Source organism: Camelus ferus, chromosome 25 (genome assembly GCF_009834535.1).
Source record: "Camelus ferus isolate YT-003-E chromosome 25, BCGSAC_Cfer_1.0, whole genome shotgun sequence".
Taxonomy (NCBI): Eukaryota; Metazoa; Chordata; class Mammalia; order Artiodactyla; family Camelidae; genus Camelus; species Camelus ferus.
This window is the reverse complement of record NC_045720.1, coordinates 8819094-8836784: the sequence shown is the minus strand read 5'-3', so window position 1 is coordinate 8836784 and position 17691 is coordinate 8819094. Positions and strand designations below refer to the sequence as shown.

General features: G+C 48.1%; 1 protein-coding gene and 1 pseudogene across 7 annotated transcripts in view; one reads left to right on the top strand and one right to left on the bottom strand.

Moving 5' to 3' along the window:
* The window catches only part of ASAP1 (ArfGAP with SH3 domain, ankyrin repeat and PH domain 1), a 311985-nt gene that overhangs the window by 280062 nt on the left and 14232 nt on the right, over positions 1–17691 (bottom strand). The window lies entirely within an intron of this gene.
* LOC116659829 lies at positions 6680–7836 on the top strand (annotated as a pseudogene).

Sequence of the window (17691 nt, the reverse complement as noted above, 5' to 3'; positions counted from 1 at the left end):
CAGCTCTGCCCCAGAGCAGAGCCTTGTCCTGGTCAGTGAGCATCTTTGGTTCTTGGGTCCCTTGCTTGTGAAATGAGGCCACTATCCTAGCCTGAACCATGTTCTAGGCTGGCGTGAACATCCAGAGAGATGGTGTGTGGAAGGGCTGAGTGACGTGTGACACCTAAGTCAGCTCGCATCCTGCTTCCTCGGCTCTGAACCCACTTGAATTAGGTCAGCGTTGACGGTGTGTGTCAGTGTCACACCCACACTGCTTTTAGACTGTTTATGCTTTGAGACTGATTTGTTTTTCAAACAGAGATGATTTCTTTCCAGTTATGAAGGTAATCCAGGTCCATCATGAAAAATATTAAGGCATGAAACTAACATATTTTATTATCTCAACACCTAGAGATAAATACTGTTAGGATTTTGAGGCTTTTCTGGGACTGGGTTTTATAAAAGTCAAATGAATAATGCACTTCAATTAACATGATTTTCTTAGAACCAGGGAACTACCAGTAATTTTAAAAAAAGCTCCATTTAGCATTCATTCATTTAAGCATTCACTTGAGGGATATTTGTTTTGTACCTACCATGTGCAGGGAAGCCAGAGCCAAGAACACAAAGAGTTCATGTTTTCAAGGAATCAACCTCAAGGAATTCACATTCATTCATTCATTCATTATTTTTTAACTCAACAAATAAATGAAGCATCAACTATATGCTGGGTGCATGCTGACAGTAATAATAACACCTTCCATGCTAGACATCATACTCTAACAGTTTGTATTATTATTAAAAGTTGCCCCTTAGAAGGGGGAGGGAATAGCTCAGTGGTAGAGCACGTGCTTAGCATGCCCTGGGTCCTAGGTTCAACCCCAGTACCCCCATAAAAATACGTAAATAGATAAACCTAATTTCTCCCCACCAAAAAAAAAAAAAAAAAAAAAAAAAAAAAGTTGCCCCTTAGAACAAACGCATCTGGATTAGAACTCAGATTATGGCTCTTTGATGAATTATTTATCCAGTTTGGTCATCTTTAAAACTGAGATAAATAAAGTACCTATGTCATATAGTCACTAAGAATTAGATAATGTAGTTCAAGCGCTGAGCAAACCAGTAACCAGCAGTGTCATATTGAATCCACACAGCCATCCTACAAGAATCTGAAACTCCGAGGTTAGGGACTGTGTCTGAGGCCACACAGGTTAACACATAGGCACCTGGAGTGCAATCCCACTGGGGACCCTCTGAGAGATGTGACCACACCTCAGAATTGCACCCCAGGTGCTGGAAGCTCTGGTATTTATGCACCAACTCCCATGCCTCACTGGCCGAGCACAGCCAGGGGGTGGCCTTAGATAGAGACGCAGGAACCCCTCCCTGGAAATGGGCATTGTCTGCAGTGCCTTCCAGGGTGGGCTCAGAGAAAGAGGCAGGGAACCCACCGTCTGTAACCAGGTGCTCAATAAACACATACACGTCAGAGGGGTGAGTGAATGTGTGCTATCAACACCCATGTTCTTATTCTCCTGCCACCAGTGATGGAAGATTTAAAGCAACTACCTGCTCGAGTGAACCAGAATTCATTACTGTCAAGCATCATATTTTTTATCCACCCACGTTTCTGCTCTTTCCATTGCAATTCTATTGTGTGACTTACGGTATGTCAGTCCAGACAGCAATTCCTGCATGCCATGCAGGAATAGGGACATAAATCATTTGGTCCATCAACCCTTCTTTACCGCCAGTCCCCAAATAGGTGTTGAGGTTTATTCAACAGAGGTGACTTCACAGATGCTGGGATCTGTATCCTTTAATAAAGGATGTTATGAACTCTTGAGTCATCTGCAGCTGGCCACAGCTTGGACAGGCTTCTTTGTTCCCATAACATCAGAGCAAACACTATTTCTATTTACTGATGTGATTCTTTCCTGTTGTGTGGAAGCTGTACTTAGAAACCCAGAGACCTAAAGAAAACAGCCTGAATACATATTCCTGCCAATCTCCTGCCTATTATGAGAAACCCAGTTTGTCCAGCCCCACTTGAAATGCCCTCTCTTTCAAGAAGCTTGCTCTAGTTTCCTAGCCCAACAATCTGTCCATTTCTGAACTCTTAAACAGCACAAATGACAACTACAATAGCGACCCCTATGGAGCACTTCCTACGTACCAGACATCCTGGGCCCGCTCACTGTCACATTCCATCCCCACTGCGACTCTACAAAGAACTGTGATTGAATGTTATAGATAAGAAAATTGAGGCCCACAAAAGTGATGTAACACCTGGTCACATGGCTACCTGGTACAGGCAGATTTAAGATTCAAATTTGGAGTACCCAATCAAGGCAGGATACAGAAGGAAGCAGACAGGACTCTGCAGAAGCCCGAGGACGACTGAGGTGCTCCTATCAATGACATCGCCGCTGGACGTCAGCCTGGGCCCCTCCCTGACTCACTCACTGGTGAAAGTTAACAGTCAAAGATGTTTTGGGTCTCTCCTCTCCAAAGAGGTCACTGCATAGGGCCCATGATCCAAAAGGCCAGAACTACTGTCTTGTTGGCTTATAAACTCATGATGAATGTGACCACGTCTTCCATTCTGTTTCCTGAGTGGACTGCACTCTGGGCCACAGGGAGGAGGTCAAGTCGGGTATTTTGAGACCACAGTCTAGTGGGGGCAGGGGGACAGGTTTAGAAACAACAGACAGAATGAATTCTTGTAAGTGACCTAATTAGGATCTGCTTCACAAACATCCAGTAAGTGCCTACTGCATGCTGTCTCCCACTGGCGAGAGCTTCTGGTAATGACGGTCTTCTGTTGGGAAAACACATCCATCCATCCATTCATTTATTGAAAAAATGTGTGTTAAGCTAAATGTCACGGATAGAAAAATGATTAGCAAAATAGACCTGGTCTTTGCTTAGAGCCCGTGTTTAAGAGAATCCGATCTTAACCAAGTAACCTCTTGGGTAATGAGAAAAAAGGCCAAATGCTGGGTGACATACGAACCTCCGGACGGCAGGTGAATAATAAATTCTCTGCACCTTAAAAGTTGCATCCTGAGAATTTTGTGAATCTCGAAATAATGAATGCCAGAGGAACAGAGTCAGTGAGCCGAGAAGAGAACCACCAAGTTAACGCTGGGCGCTGGGGGGCCAGCTAGGCTCGCTCACTAGCCTCGTGCCCCAGTCCTCACACCAGCAGAAGCAGGCTCAACTCAGCCTGTGCCACTGCAAAAATCACACATTTCCTTCCGGGTCCCCCAGGAAGAAGTGCAAGTGTGGAATGTGAAATCCGAGGGTCTGTCATGCCACCAACTGTTTTAATAGTGCAACCCAGGTCCTTTCAAACAATGGTGTGTTTACTCTCAGCGAGCGCACGGAGCGCAGAGCCATTTGTGTGCGGCCCCCCGTGCTCGCCGTGTAGGAGCAGGAGCAGCAGGCAGCCTGCTGTGGGGGAATTTCCCAAGCACGGGAAAGAGGACAGTCTTCGGAGCAGGAAGACTTCGGTTCCAGCACTGGCTCTCCCTCCTAATCGCTGTGTGACTCTGGGCCATGAACTTCACTTCTGTGAATCTATGTCTTCTCAGACAACGATGGCGCCCCCACACATCACCCTGATGCTCACAAGTCCATTAAAGGCCAAGTGCATCCTACTGTGAGCGACTGCTGAGATGTTCCGCCTGAGAGCTGGCTTCTGGCCACCAAGGGGCGGGCTGGAAGCGCCAGAGGACTAACAATGCCAGGTGCAGCGGTCTCACAAGGACATGAGAGGTGCTAGTACAGAGCAGACGTACGATGGACCAGTGCCCCTACAGGGACAACCCACTAGAAAGGATCCTGACTTGGCAGCTTCTCAGCAAGGCCAGCACCATAGACATGGTTCCTACAGCTGGTCATCCTGTCGTTATCCACCGGCCACTGCCCCGGGGGAGTCAGGGAGGTTACAGCCGAGGCCTGCCCTCCACCCTGCCCAAGGAAAAGGGAAACTGGATGGAAAGGGTTAAGCATGGGATGGTGTTCACACCCCTGTAGGAAGCCCCCATCGCCAAGTGCCCACCAGGCACTTTAATACCTTCAACTGCACTGCGTCTTCGCCCGAGCAGTGAGAAACACAGCTGTTTCTGTGTCCCCGTCTTACGGAGGAGACAACAGGTCTGATAGATTAAATAGTGATTGAAAAAAAACTAATACAGCTAGCAGATATTGTATGCTTCCTCTGTCTCAGACACCACACAAGCAAGAACTTCTTTAATCCTCATAACAACCCTTGGAGACAGGCATTATCCTTGCTTCATTCTGCAGAGAATGAAACTGAGGCTAAGACGGGATGAGCATCTTGCTAGGGTTTTCCCAGCTAGTAAGTAGAACCTAGATCCATCTGGCTCCAAAAGACTCTTCTTTCCTTTGAATTCCTCCCCACCTTCAGAGCAGCGGCAGCCTCAGGAGAGAGGTCTCTGCTGTATGGATTTCTCTCCTAGTGCTGGAAATAAAAAAAGACCTGTGACAAGCCAGCAAGACCAGTCTCGCCACTCGAGCTCACTCCCGACTCCCTGGAGTAGGTGCAATCAGCATCAGCCCACCCAGGCAACCCAAATGAACACACTCTGGAGTCACTGTATTCCTTCCATTCTATGACAGCCCTAGTTTCACATTCAACCATTTCTGGAACGCAATGTGTCGTCCCATCAATGAAATTTCATGTGGCAGAGATTCTGTTTTCTCCTCCAACGCTGTGATGATGTCAAGAATGCATGTTGAAATCAAAGGCATTTCAGGATCAAAGGAAATAAAGGGTATCTAAGAAATGTTCAGATCTCTTCTGGTTAAAGCCCAGAGCAGTCCTCAGAAGGCTGTCAGTGTGAGAAGTGAGAAGCCTAAACCGTCGCTTTCAGACCACCCAAAGAACCCCTCAGAGTACCTATCCCTGGATGAAGGTTCCCCCCACAACTTCCCATCAATCTGCAGCTCAGAAATCCCGGGCTTGGATTCCATGCATATTTGTGCTGCTGATAAGAAAGGAAGGAATTCCTCACTTGTTAGTCCCCCCATAACAAGAACTAATCATATTGCTCATTATACTGTGAAACTATGAAATAAATATGACTCTATCCTCTATTTTCCAGATTCACTCATTCAAGCATCCATCCAACTATTCATTCCTATAACAGATGCCGCATCTAAGTTGGACACCTTCCTCCGATGGAAGGCAGAAAAGGAAATCAATAGCTGGTGGTACTGCAAAAATGACCATTAGCACAAAGCTTAGAAACACAAAGGATGGAACAGAGTGGCTTCACGAGGGAGCTGGAAGCAGCTGCAGGTTCTGAGGGATGGGCAGGGGACACCAGACAGAAGAGACAGGCAGAGGGGCTTCAGAGTACACAGAGGGGGAAGTCCTAAACCACAGGCTAAGAAAGAGCTTCCAGTGGAAAAATGTCTGCTGAGCCCTCTGGCCTGTCTGAGACCCAGCACAGAGACGTTTGTCACAGGGTCTGGCCTGCTGAGCCGTGCTCCCGGGCCCCTGCACCAGCATGCTGAGCCAGGCCCCGCCCAGTGTGTCTGCACGACTGTGACCCCAGCCATGCTGGCCTCCTTCCTGCTCCAGACTCTGAGGCCTCCCACCCCCAGACGTGGTTTTGGTTCTGGGGATATGGGGATCGTTCACCTCTGTTTCCACTTCCTCATCTGCACAAGTGAAGATAGTAGCTAACCCTCGGGGTGGTTGTGCAATTCCTGGCACATAGGAGGTGCTTACTGCAGAGGAATGTCCACGAGCTGAGGAACCTTGTGTCTGGCTTATACACCAGAAAACGTTCAGTACTTAGAATATGTCTGTTCTAAAGGACTGGATACGTGTATTTTTCAAAACCTTTAAGTGTGGTTTAAAAAAACACATAACATAGAATTTACCACCTTAACCATTTTTAAGTTTTTAACCATTTAAAGTTCAGTAGTGCTAAGTACATTCACACTATTGTGATAACAGATCTCCAGAACAACTTCATCCTGCAAAACAAACGCTATACCCACCCATCAACAACTCCCCATACCCGCTCCCTCAAGCCCTGGGCAACCACCGCTCTACTTTCTATTTCCACGAATTTGACTACTTTAGATATCTCACATAATTGGAACCATACAGTGTTTGTCTTTTTGTGACTGGCTTATTTCACTTACCATAACGTCCTCAAGGTTCATCCATACTGTAGCATATGTCTGAATTTCCTTCATTTTTAAGGCTGGCTAATAGTCCATTACATGTACATTCGACATTCTATTTGTTCAGTCATCCTTTGATGGACAATTTGGGTTGCTCCCACCTCTTGGCCATTGTGAATGAAGTTGCCATGAACACGAATGTGTAAATATCTCTTTGAGACCCCAGTTTTCGCGGATATAGACCCAGAAGTGGATCTGCTGCATCATATGACAGTTTTATTTTTAATTTTTGGAGAACCACCATACTGTTTTCTACAGAGATTACACCACTTTACAATCCCACCAACAGTGCACAAGGGTTCCAATTCTAGGACTGGATACACAATAGAAGAGTAAATGAATGATACATTTGTTGACTGAATAATGGACAGAGCATAATAACACAATAAATATTTAAAAAAAAAACTTAAGCCAGCATTTTATTTTATTATTTGGGTTTTTTTCTGTTTGTTTTTGGTGTGTGTCGGGGGAGGTAATTAGACTTATTTAATTTTAGAGGAGGTACTGGGGATTGAACCCAGGACCCCATGCACGCTAGGCATGCGCTATACCAACTTGAGCTATATGCTCCCCCCAACAATAAATACTTTTCGATGGGCTGATACTTTCCCTTGGGTGACTTACAATTTCATTAAGTATGCCAAAGAATAGGAAAAAGAAGCGAAATGTCATACTGATACAAGCTCAGGAACATACTGAAAACCTCCATGTACAAAGGCTAACATTGTTCCCATGACCACACTCAATACTGGAAGCTCCTCCTGGACAGGGACCATGACTTATTCTCCTCTAAATCTTTGATCTTGACCCCCAAGATCCTGGCACAGGGGCCGACGTGAAGCAAGCACACAGCAGTATGTGCTGAATGACTGCAGAGATGCAGGTTCAATCAAGGAAGCCTTCCTGGAAGAAGGTGGCTTTGAACGAGAAAGGGAACAGTCCGGAAGAGAAAAGGAAGAGCAGGTGTGGCCGTAGAGAGGGGCCTGACTCATCGGTTTTATCTCATTCCTGAAGGCAGAGGCCATTTGTGTCTAAGACTCAACACAATAATAAAGTCACGTGTCATGATGATGAAACATGCTTCACAGGTGTTCAGTAAATACCTGTTGATCGAATACAGGATCAGAATGAGACTGAATAATTAAACAAACAAAGGAAACATCAGAAAGACTTCTATATGAGTTGTCAAAAGGGAAACTGGGGGTTCCTTTTAAACTACAGGGAACATGGCTTTTAAAGACACCGGAAAGACTCCTGTGGAGCCAGAGGTGGCCACTCACCGTATTAGGATCATCCTAACCAGCCGCAAAGTGAAGTCTTTGGAGAAGGTATGTGCTGATCGACCAGAGGAGCTAAAGAGAAGAATCCCAAAGTGAAAGGACCGGTCCGGAAGCCCACCAGCACTCTGAGAGTAACCACCAGGAAAACTCCTTGGGGCGAAGGTTCTAAGACTTGGGATCATTCTCAGATGAGGATCCACAAGCAACTCATTGACTCGCGCAGCCCTTCTGAGGTTGTGAAGCAGATTACTCCCAGCAGTATTGAGCCAGGAATCGAGGTTGAAGTCCCCACTGCAAATGCTTAAATCAGCCTTTTTAATAAATTGATACAGCTGTTAAAAATAAATAAGCTACAGGGAACCATTCCTGTGGCCTGAAGCCAGCTTGCCCACTCCACCACCTGCAGTCAAGCAGGAAGCCCCAGAAGAAACCGCCTTTCGGCCCTACTCTGAGGAAGCCTTGTGACCAAGGGACACCAGCACCGGGGCAATCCCAGTCCTCAACTTGCTTTGCACAAGTCCACCTCTGCTTCTTAGAAATTTTACTGCCTGGAACCCCAGAAGGATCAGCCAATGTCTACAAGACTTCTTTTCAAAATGAAGTTTCTCCAGAATCTTTTAAGATTCTTTCCTTCCACTGAGGATTTAAATCCTTTCTATTTCACAGCTGCTTGTCTCCAAAGTGGGGCAGGCGACATGGGCGGGATGCTACGCCGGATGCGGCTGACTCACTGCAGGCCTGAGTCCACGCCCTCCACCACCCATGTCGCCACCACCGGCGCCACCGAATTCAGGATGCCCATTAGATTGGAAAACACAAACAGGCACAACAGAGTTGCAAGCAGAGCAGCCCCACAGCCCATCCCTACTCTTTGGGAGAAGACTCTGGGGGAAACCAGAAGACCCTGAGGGGGACCAGCACAGTGTATGTTCACTGAACGAACCACCTGAACAAACAACCTCACGCCAAGGCTTCCGGGCACACTTTCACGTCCCATCAGAGTCCAGTGGCCAACCAGTCCACACCAGCTAAATGGCGCCGTGGACGCCTGCAAGCCTCTTGCTTTGCCACTCTCTCAAATGTAGGTCACCCTGAGCCTCCTCTTCTGGGGCCTGGTAGGAACCAAACTTCTCATAGCAATCAAGGCTCCTCACCTTCCCCAACTCTGTTTTCCTTAACTGACAAAGAACCACAAGGAACTGAGTCTGAGGCGGGACTGTTCGCACCCCATTCGGCCTCTCCAACCTGCTTTGGAGACAAAACCATCTAATGGAAAGTCCACTGGCTCCTCAAAGCCTCAGGTGCCACATGGTAAAATGAGGTTAACGCCGGGGCCCCGCCACTGCTGTGTTTCCTGGGAACCAGGGAGACGGAGCAGAAAGAATATCAGACACTTCTTGCTCAGGCCTCGTGAGCACCCTTCCCCTTGTTACAAACGTGTAAAATCTTGAATGAGTATGACTCAAATGGTGTACAATACAAACCAAAAAGGAGAGAAAAAAAGAGGGGACCCCATACCAGAAACAAAGGCCCCTCTCCGGTCCACACTCACGCCAGGTGCAGGTGCACAGACAGACGAGCAGGCCTGCAATAGGAGGAACACAGGCCGCTCCCTGCGGGCCACTGGCAGGCTGCTGGGCGGTCCCTAACACCGTCGGGGACCTTACAAAGGACTTTGTGTGCTGGGTCAGGACGTTCTAGCGTCAGCCGGTTTCCTCTGTGGAGGCAGTTCTCTTGGCTTGTTCTGATACAAGAGACAGGGTGGAAAGACCAGCTCCCTCACATGGCCCTGGGATTGTTGTGGAAAGGGGTCATCTGAATCACACAAGCCTGGAGGGCCCACATGGGCAGAAGCCACACCTAGACTGATTTCATGAGGCAGAAAACCTAATACCTAGCAGCTCAAAAAAAAAAAAAAGGTAGCGGTGGGGATTATGGGCTGATCAAACTAGGAAGTCCAGGGATGGATATAACTTCAGGCATGGCTAAATGCTAGGGCTCAAAGGATGCGGTCAGGGAGGGGTCACTCTCCATCTGCTGGCTCCACATTCCTGGAGAGGTGACGGGTGGGTCTTTTGGGCAGGCATACCCCCAGGGGGCCACTGGCCTTCAGGTTTATGTCCAGTCACAGTTCAGCAATCCCTGCGGAAGGAAAGCCTCTTTTTCCCAGTGGTTCCCATAAAAGTCTCATGGCTGACTCTGACCGTGTGTGCATCCTGGAACTAATCTCCGTGGCCAGGGGCTGGACAACTCCACTGGCTGGGGATTGCTCGTGGATCCATACGGGTGTAGAGGTTGAGTCGGGTCCACAGGACCTCCATAGACTAAGGGGAGGTGGGTACTTATCTACACAAGAGTAAGGAAAAGAGAGAGCAAGAAAGAAGAAAAGGAGGGAGAAGAGAGGAAGGAAAAAGAAGACATGTTATAAGCTACATGTGATTTTTATTCTTAAGTGAATAAAGTAGCAATCAACTTCAACTTTAAATAAAGCAAAAAGAATAGCAGTAGACCCAGCTTTTGTCTTTTTTTTCTGTAACAGCTTTGATGAGATATAATTCACATACCATACAATTTACTGATTTAAAGTATACAATTCGATAGTTTTAATATAATTCAGAGTTGTGCCACCATCACCGCAGTCGATTTTAGAGCGTCTTCACGCCCCCAAAAGAAACCCCATACCCACCAGCAGCTACTCCCCAGGGCCCCCAACCACCTCTACCCACTCCTGGCAAAAGAACAGTGTAACTTTCTGTTTGTTTGTCAATTCTGTTATTAATTTGTCTATTTGGAGATTTGTCAATTCTGGAGATTTCATATATAAACAGAATCATACAATAGACAGGTTTTTAAAATGCTGTCTTGTGTGGCAAAATCTACTAAAAGACCCCATTTCCTAAACTCCTGGTTGAACTCAGGCCTTTGGTTCCAGTGGAGCCAGGCCTCACCCCCTGGAATCGTTACTGAGGTCACAGACCAGGGGAGGGATGACAAGGGCTGACTTGAGGAGGCCTGGGAGGTTGGTGAGGGCCGGAGAGGACACGCTGCCGGGTGACTCAGCAGCGAGGACGTAAACCCTCCGGGAGGCCCTGTCCAGGTTTCTGGTCTCATCTGTAGCGTGGTGCGTGGCGGGGTGGAGAAAGCGTGGGCTTCAGCCTATCAGATGGTCCAAGAAATCCCCAGGGAAGGGCACCGTGGGGTTTACCCAGCACGCTTCGTCATCCCGGACTTCCCTGGGGATTCCCCTTCTCCCAGGAAGCATGTGTTCCTGCAGCTCCCGGGCGTGGGCCCAACTGGTTCAGAACCATCCCTGTGATTAGTCCAGAGGGGCTCGTGACCCAACTGGGGTCGAGGAGGCTTGAAGCTGGAGGTTTCTGGGAAATTCTTTCTCGATCTCTTAGAGAAGTTGTGGAAATGGTGTTTTCTCTCTTCCTCTGGCTGTTACGGTAAAGATGGGAAGCCACACGGGTGCAGCCTGTCCCCCTGCCAGCCTCAGGGAGATGCCACTGCAGAAAGAAGGGCAGACTTGGAGAACTAAAGGGAAATGGAGCGGGGGTTCCTGGAACAGACACTAATTCTGAGCCACATGCCCCTCGCCGTCTGCTATTCCCCCCTTCTGTGAGCCCTAGGGACCAATTGACCTCTAGGGACCAATAATACAAGGGCCCTCTACGCTCAGGCTGCAGGATGGTTTCAGCCAACAGGGAGCCCCGGCAGGAGACAGGAGGGAGGGCAAGGGAAGGTATCTATCCCCTGGCTCCCCTCCTTTGGCCCCCATCCCCACTCCCTCTCTGGGGGTCGCTGTGAACTGAACCCTCCACCCAAGTCTCAGCTCTGGTCAGGGCCCTGCCCCATCCTTCCCTGTCTCCACGTTCCAACAACTGTTCCCTCCCCACCCCTCAAACTGGGCATGACACAGGAGCCCCAGGGCATCTGTCCCCGGAGCCCCCTACACCTACCCACACCTTCGTAAAGGTCCCTTTATGTGGTCCACAAGCAGCACAGGAACGAGGCTCAAAGGCATTAGTCATTAGAAAAATGCAAATCAAAACCACAATGACACACCACTCCGTGCCCACTAGGTCGGCCATAGTACCAAAAAACATACAATAACAAGTCTTGGTGAGGAGGTGGAGAGCTGGAACACTCAAACATTGCTGGTCGGAGGGGAATGTAAAATGGCTCAGCCACTTTGGAAACATTTGGCAGGTCCTCAAAAAGTTAAACACAGAATTACCAGGTGACTGACTCATCAATTCCATCCCTGGGTGTACACCCCAAAGAGTTGAAAACAGGCTTTCAAACAAACATTTGTACATGAATGTTCAGAGAAGGGCTATTCACAATAGCCAGAAGGTGGAAACAACCCAAATGTCTATTGATAGGTGAGCAGATAAACAAAATGCGGCCCATCCATACACTGGAATATTGTTCAGCCATAAAAAGGAAGGAGGTAGTGATACGTGCTTCAATGTGGGTGAACTTCAAAATTATTATGTTAAGGGAAAAAAGCCAGACACAAAGGGTCACATGTTGTATGACTCTACTTATATGAAACATCCAAAATAGCTAAATATAGTAACTTATGGTGAAAAATAAATGAAAATGAATATATGTATGTTCATGTATGACTGAAGCATTGTGCTGAACATCAGAAATTGACACAACACTGTAAATGGACTATACTTCAATAAAAACATATAAAAACAAAAACAAAATAGCTAAATCCACAGACAGCACACGGGAGGTCGCCAGGGGCTCAGAGGCAAGGAGGAGGGGTAGGTGGGAGTGACTGTTCAATGGGTGCAGCGTTTCCTTTTGGGGTGATGAGGTAGTGGTTAAACAACACTGAATGTACTCAATGCCACTGAATTGTGTGCTTCAAAATAGTTAATGGTCAATTTTACCTCAATTTTTAAAAAACTCCTTTATGAAATTCTTGAATTATCTTAGTTCAAGGCTACTTTGTGCGTCTTCTGGGGACAATGACTGACCATCACCACCCCCGCCCCCACTGTGCAGTTATATGAATCAGTGCACTTCCTCACAGCTTCATTTAAGCCACTTTTGGTCTATGCAGCAGGAAGTTTCCTAACTGACATACCCATTCAACCACCTCCCAGCTGTGTGACCTTAGGGAACTGTATAAACTTCTCTGAGTCTCAGTTGCCTCATCTGTCAAATAGAGCTAATAATACCAACTTCACTGGGCTGGTTTAGGATTCTTGCACACTAACTTAGGAGAATGTATAAAATGTACCTAGAGCATTAGGTGGCGCTCAGAGAGTGATGTCATTCATTCCTCTTAACACCAAATTACGGCTCTCCCTCGGGGCAGCAATCTTAGAATTGGAATCAGGCTCAAATGAGGAACACAGGGTGCAGCTGGCAGGCAGGCAGGCTCGGTCACCAGCTTCCTAGAGCTGGATCTCAGCCCTGCTCCTTACTGTGCACAGAGGGCATAATGAACAGAATCACAGCATCTCGAGATGGGAGGGACCTTAGATCTCTCTAGACCAGGGGTTGGCAAACTATGATCTGTGGTCACAAATCCCACCTTTCAGGCATCTTGCCTCTTCAGGCCAAACATTCCCCATTCTTTCAACCGAGCATCACGGGACAGAGTTTTGACGCCCACTGGCCACATGCGGCAGACTGCTGGGTGTTCCTCAGAACCCTGCCTCTCCTCTTCCCAAGCACACAGCTGAGCTCCATTCCCCAGACTCCCTCGTGGTCAGGCACAGCCATGTGGCAGAGCTCCAGCCAAGGAAAGAGGCTAGAAATGTTGTTTGCTGGGTCTCAAGCCAAGGCTTTTAAGAAGTGGGCTTGCCTCCTCTGTGTTACTTACCCCTCCCGCCAATGGACGCAATGACAAAGCCCCCGGGGGCAGCAGGGCCACAAAGGTGGAGAAGCCTACATCTCTGAGTCACCACGTGGAAGACAGACACCCACGGAACTAGAAATACCCATTGTGGACTTCCACAAGTGGGGGAAAAAAAAAAAACACCTCTTGTATCTGAGCCATTAAACCTCGTGGGGACCACAGGCACACCTCAGTGTACTGTGCCTCACTTTATCGTGCTTTGCAGATTTTGTGTATTTTACAAATTGAGGTTTGTGGCAACCCTGTGTCGCCTAAGTCTACGGGTGCCGTTTTTCCAACGGCATTTTCTCACTTTGTGTCTCTGTGTCAATATGTTGGTAATTCTCACAGTATTTTGAACTTTTTCATTATTATGACATTTGTTATGGTGATCTGCAATCGGTGACCTCTGGTGTTACTATGGCAAAAGATTATGACTCAGTGGAGGCTCAGATGATGGTTAGCATTTTTAGCAGTAAAGTATTTTTTAATTAAGGTACGTACATGAGTTTTTTCTAGACATAATGCTATTGCACACTTAATAGACTACAGGATAGTGTAAACATCACTTATACGTGCTGAGAAACCACACACATTGTGTGACTCGCCTAACTGTGCCAGTCGCTTTATTGTGCTGGTCTAGAATGGAACCCACATCTCCGAGGTACGCCTGTATCTGTCACTGTAGCGATTAATGCTGTTGCTAATACACCATCCTACTCCCTTTAGTGTGAAACGCCCTAAATTGAATTCTGCAAGGTTTCACTAATTCCAAAAAAAAACCCCCAAAAAACTCCAACTATTCTGTGCCAGGCCCTGTGCTAAATTCCATGGGTTCCAAATAAAATAACAGCATAACAGTATCTGCTCTCAGGAAGCCACAAAATAGTCAGGGGGACAGATGCCTTGACAAAAGGTGGTACAAGGTACAGTGAGGGCATCACAAGGAGGTGGTCAATTCTGCCAGGAATCAGGCTGGTCAGGAACGGACTCCCGGAAGGGGAGATGCTCAAGTTCAGGGTATTAAGTCACAGGCATCCAAGGCAGAGGGACCAACCTGAGCAAAGGTAGGGCCTGAAACAAGGAGGGAAGTGTGAGGGGCATGGATGAGTCTGGAATAGGGAGGAGGGGGAGGAGGAAACGGGGAGAGGAAGCGGAGGGGGAGGACAGGGAAGTGCAAAAGACAAGCAGAAGAGAAACACGGCTCCAAACCCTCACAGGCGGCCTAGCGAGTGTTCGGGAACAGATGACAGAATGATTACACAGAAAAACTGATATGATCTGAACAAGCACTTTCCAGACGAGGACTGGTTTTCTAATTTGAGGTGAGAATGTCCTGCTGGTTCATCATGTAGTGACCAGCTCAGCCTCCCTTGCACTTTGGTTTTTAGAAATAAAATGCATGAATAAAATCAGTAAAAAAAAAAAAAACATTGCCCCTCTCTGGACCTCAGTTTTCCTATCTGTATGATGAGAGGGTTGGTTAATGATATCAAAGTAAAAAAGAAAAGAATTATATGATTTTGTAACTGTGCGGCTAGAGATCCACCTGTGTAAGTATCGCTGAGTTTTAGGTGTCACGCACTGTGTCATTAAGACTCAGAGGGTCATGAAAACGAACTATGTATGACTGAAACGTGCTGCACACCAGAAATGGACATGACATTGAAACTGACTATACTTCAATAATATAAGATAAATAAATAAGCATGATCATTTAAAAAATAAACTAAAAAGTTCATATTTGAAAAAAATCAGACTGTCATAAACTAGAGAGCGGCATAAATATGGACTAGGGGAAGCAGGGGTGACTGCTAATGCGTACACATGGGGCTCTTTCGGGGGTGACGAAATTGTTCTAAAATTGGCTGTAGTCAGGTTTGTACAACCCCGTGAATATCCTAAAAACCACACTTTAAATGGGATTGTATAGTATGTGAATTATACCTCAATAAAGCTGTTACCAAAATACAATTTTAAAAAATTAATAAAAAGGAAATCGTGAAAGGCCTTGAGGTTAAAAAAAAATGAATGCCTGTGAGTGAGCTGGGAAATGAGAGATTCGTTACGTTCTCACACAGGACTGCCCATGCTCCGGTCTGTCCAGGCAAAGCCCAGCCAAAGCCCAGCCAAAGAGCTTCTGGCTACACCGTCCCAGTCAGCCTGGGTCTCCCAGCCCCGGAAGATGCTGGTCCCTCGACAGTCAGACACCCCAGCCCCCTGACACTGTTACCCACATGCCTGGGCCGTGTAGACAAACCCCGGAGATCACTGCAGGGCCCTTGGGTCAAACAGCAGCCCTTTCCACCTCTCCCTGGATGTCTGCTTTTCCCTCCCGAAGGCCGGAGGGCCACCCTGGAGGCTCGGAGCCTTTGAACAGTTTAATTCCCCTGGGAGGGGAACTGACAATGGCTGTCACACCTTGCTCTGAGCCCGTGATGAAAGGGACCAGGGGCCTTCACTCCCCCACAAGGAGCACTTCCTCAGCACCTGGCCCGCCCCGAGCTTCGTGCCACACTTATGACACTGGACAAAACAGTGCTGGCCTTAGGAGTTCAGAGACCAGCAGGGAGAAGGGACAATGCGAGGTCAGTGGGACACATGTTTTGATAAGGGTAAGCCCAGGGGGATACTGGGAGCACCTGAGATGGCTCCAAATCCCATCTTAGGGACCAGGGAATGACAGGCTCATCATCCACATAATGAACACGATAAATGGCCACCACTCACACCAGGCACTAGGCTGGTGCTAGGGACACCTCAGAGAGGTGGGGCAGCCCTGTCCTCAACGAGCTCACAGTCCAGTGGACTTGACGGACAGCACCTCCAAAGTCATCCCAACCTCCCTGGGGTGAACAAGGTGGAAGCAGCAGGGCTCGGTGACGGTTTGAATGAGCTGAGCCAGGGAGGGGAAACCCGAAAATCCAGAAGCCAAGCATCCCATCGCTCCTCCCACTCTGGTCCAAGCCACCTTGCCCTTCTGCCTGCACGACTGCAACAGCCTCCCGACCACCTCCCTGCCCTTCAACCCATTCTCCACCCAGCAGACAGCAGGATCCTGGTGGAAAAGTGAGCCAAGATCAGATCACTCCTCTCCTCAGAACCCTCCAAGAGCGTCCCTTCTTACTCATAGTAAAAACAAAAGTCCTCACAGTGCCCAACAATGTCAGGCATGACCCGCACGCGCACCACCACCTTTTCCCCTCACCAAAGGCTCCCCCACCGCTCACAGCCCTCCAGCCACCCTGGCCTCCTGGAGGCTCCTCGAACACGTCACATGCACAGCTACCCCAGGGCTTTTGCACTGGCTCTTCCCTCTGTCTAGGATACGCTTTACCCTAAAGTGCCACATGCTCACTCCTTCAGCTCCTTTGGGTCTTTGCTCAAATGTCACCTTTCCAAGGAAAGCCTCCATGAACACCCCATTTGAAAGTGCACACCCCCTGGCACTCCCCAGCCTCCTTTCTGGTGAACTTTTCTCCATTGAGCACTTGTCACCATCTTACAGCCATACAGGAAATGTCTGTTTGTTGTCTGTCTCCCTGAATGTAAGCTCCATGAGGACAGGGATTTTTCTCTATTGTCCACTGCTGTTGCCCTGCCCTCCGCCCCAATAACGCTGGTACACAGTGGAAACACAAATAAATACAAGTGGAATAAACACCCAGGTCTGCGGCCAGAGGGGCCGAGAGTCACACTGCGCAGGAGTAGGTGGGGAGGGGGCACTTCAGCTGAAGGGGTCCTGGGGAAAACAGCTTGGCTGCTCTGCGCCCAGGGCTATTTTTAAGCCACCCATGACGAAGCCTTTACCTGCTTTTCTGTGACATGTTAAGTAATTGGAGAGCAATGAGGACCTCACAGTTCCTCCCGCCGATAAGAGTTATCAAGGCCTCCCAGGAGCCCTGGCACGGGTCTCATCCCCTCCTCCCAGGACCCATAGTGACGGCATATTTGCTCCATGAAGTGCAGGCCTTTCCAGATGCCAACTCTCTTTCTGCCTGAGTACTGGGTTTTACAAGCCTCATGCAGCCCTTTTCCAGGGTCCCGTGTGCAAACGAGGTTACGTGGAGAAGAAATGAATTTTATTCAGGGCCTCTCAGGAGCTACACCCTTGTCCTATGAGATTTTACTCTCCACCCTGCAGTGGGTGTCAGCAGTGTGAGTGGAAAGGTGGGGAAACTGAGGCTCAGGGAAAATGAGTCACCCAAGGGTCTCAAGTAAGGGACAGAGCTGGGGTTCCCCTCCAGGATTCTGACCCAGGACTATCTCATGCTCAAGTTTATGTTCTACCCCATCTCTACAACACCAAAGGACTTGGGCTGTTTCCTTTTCCATCCTTTA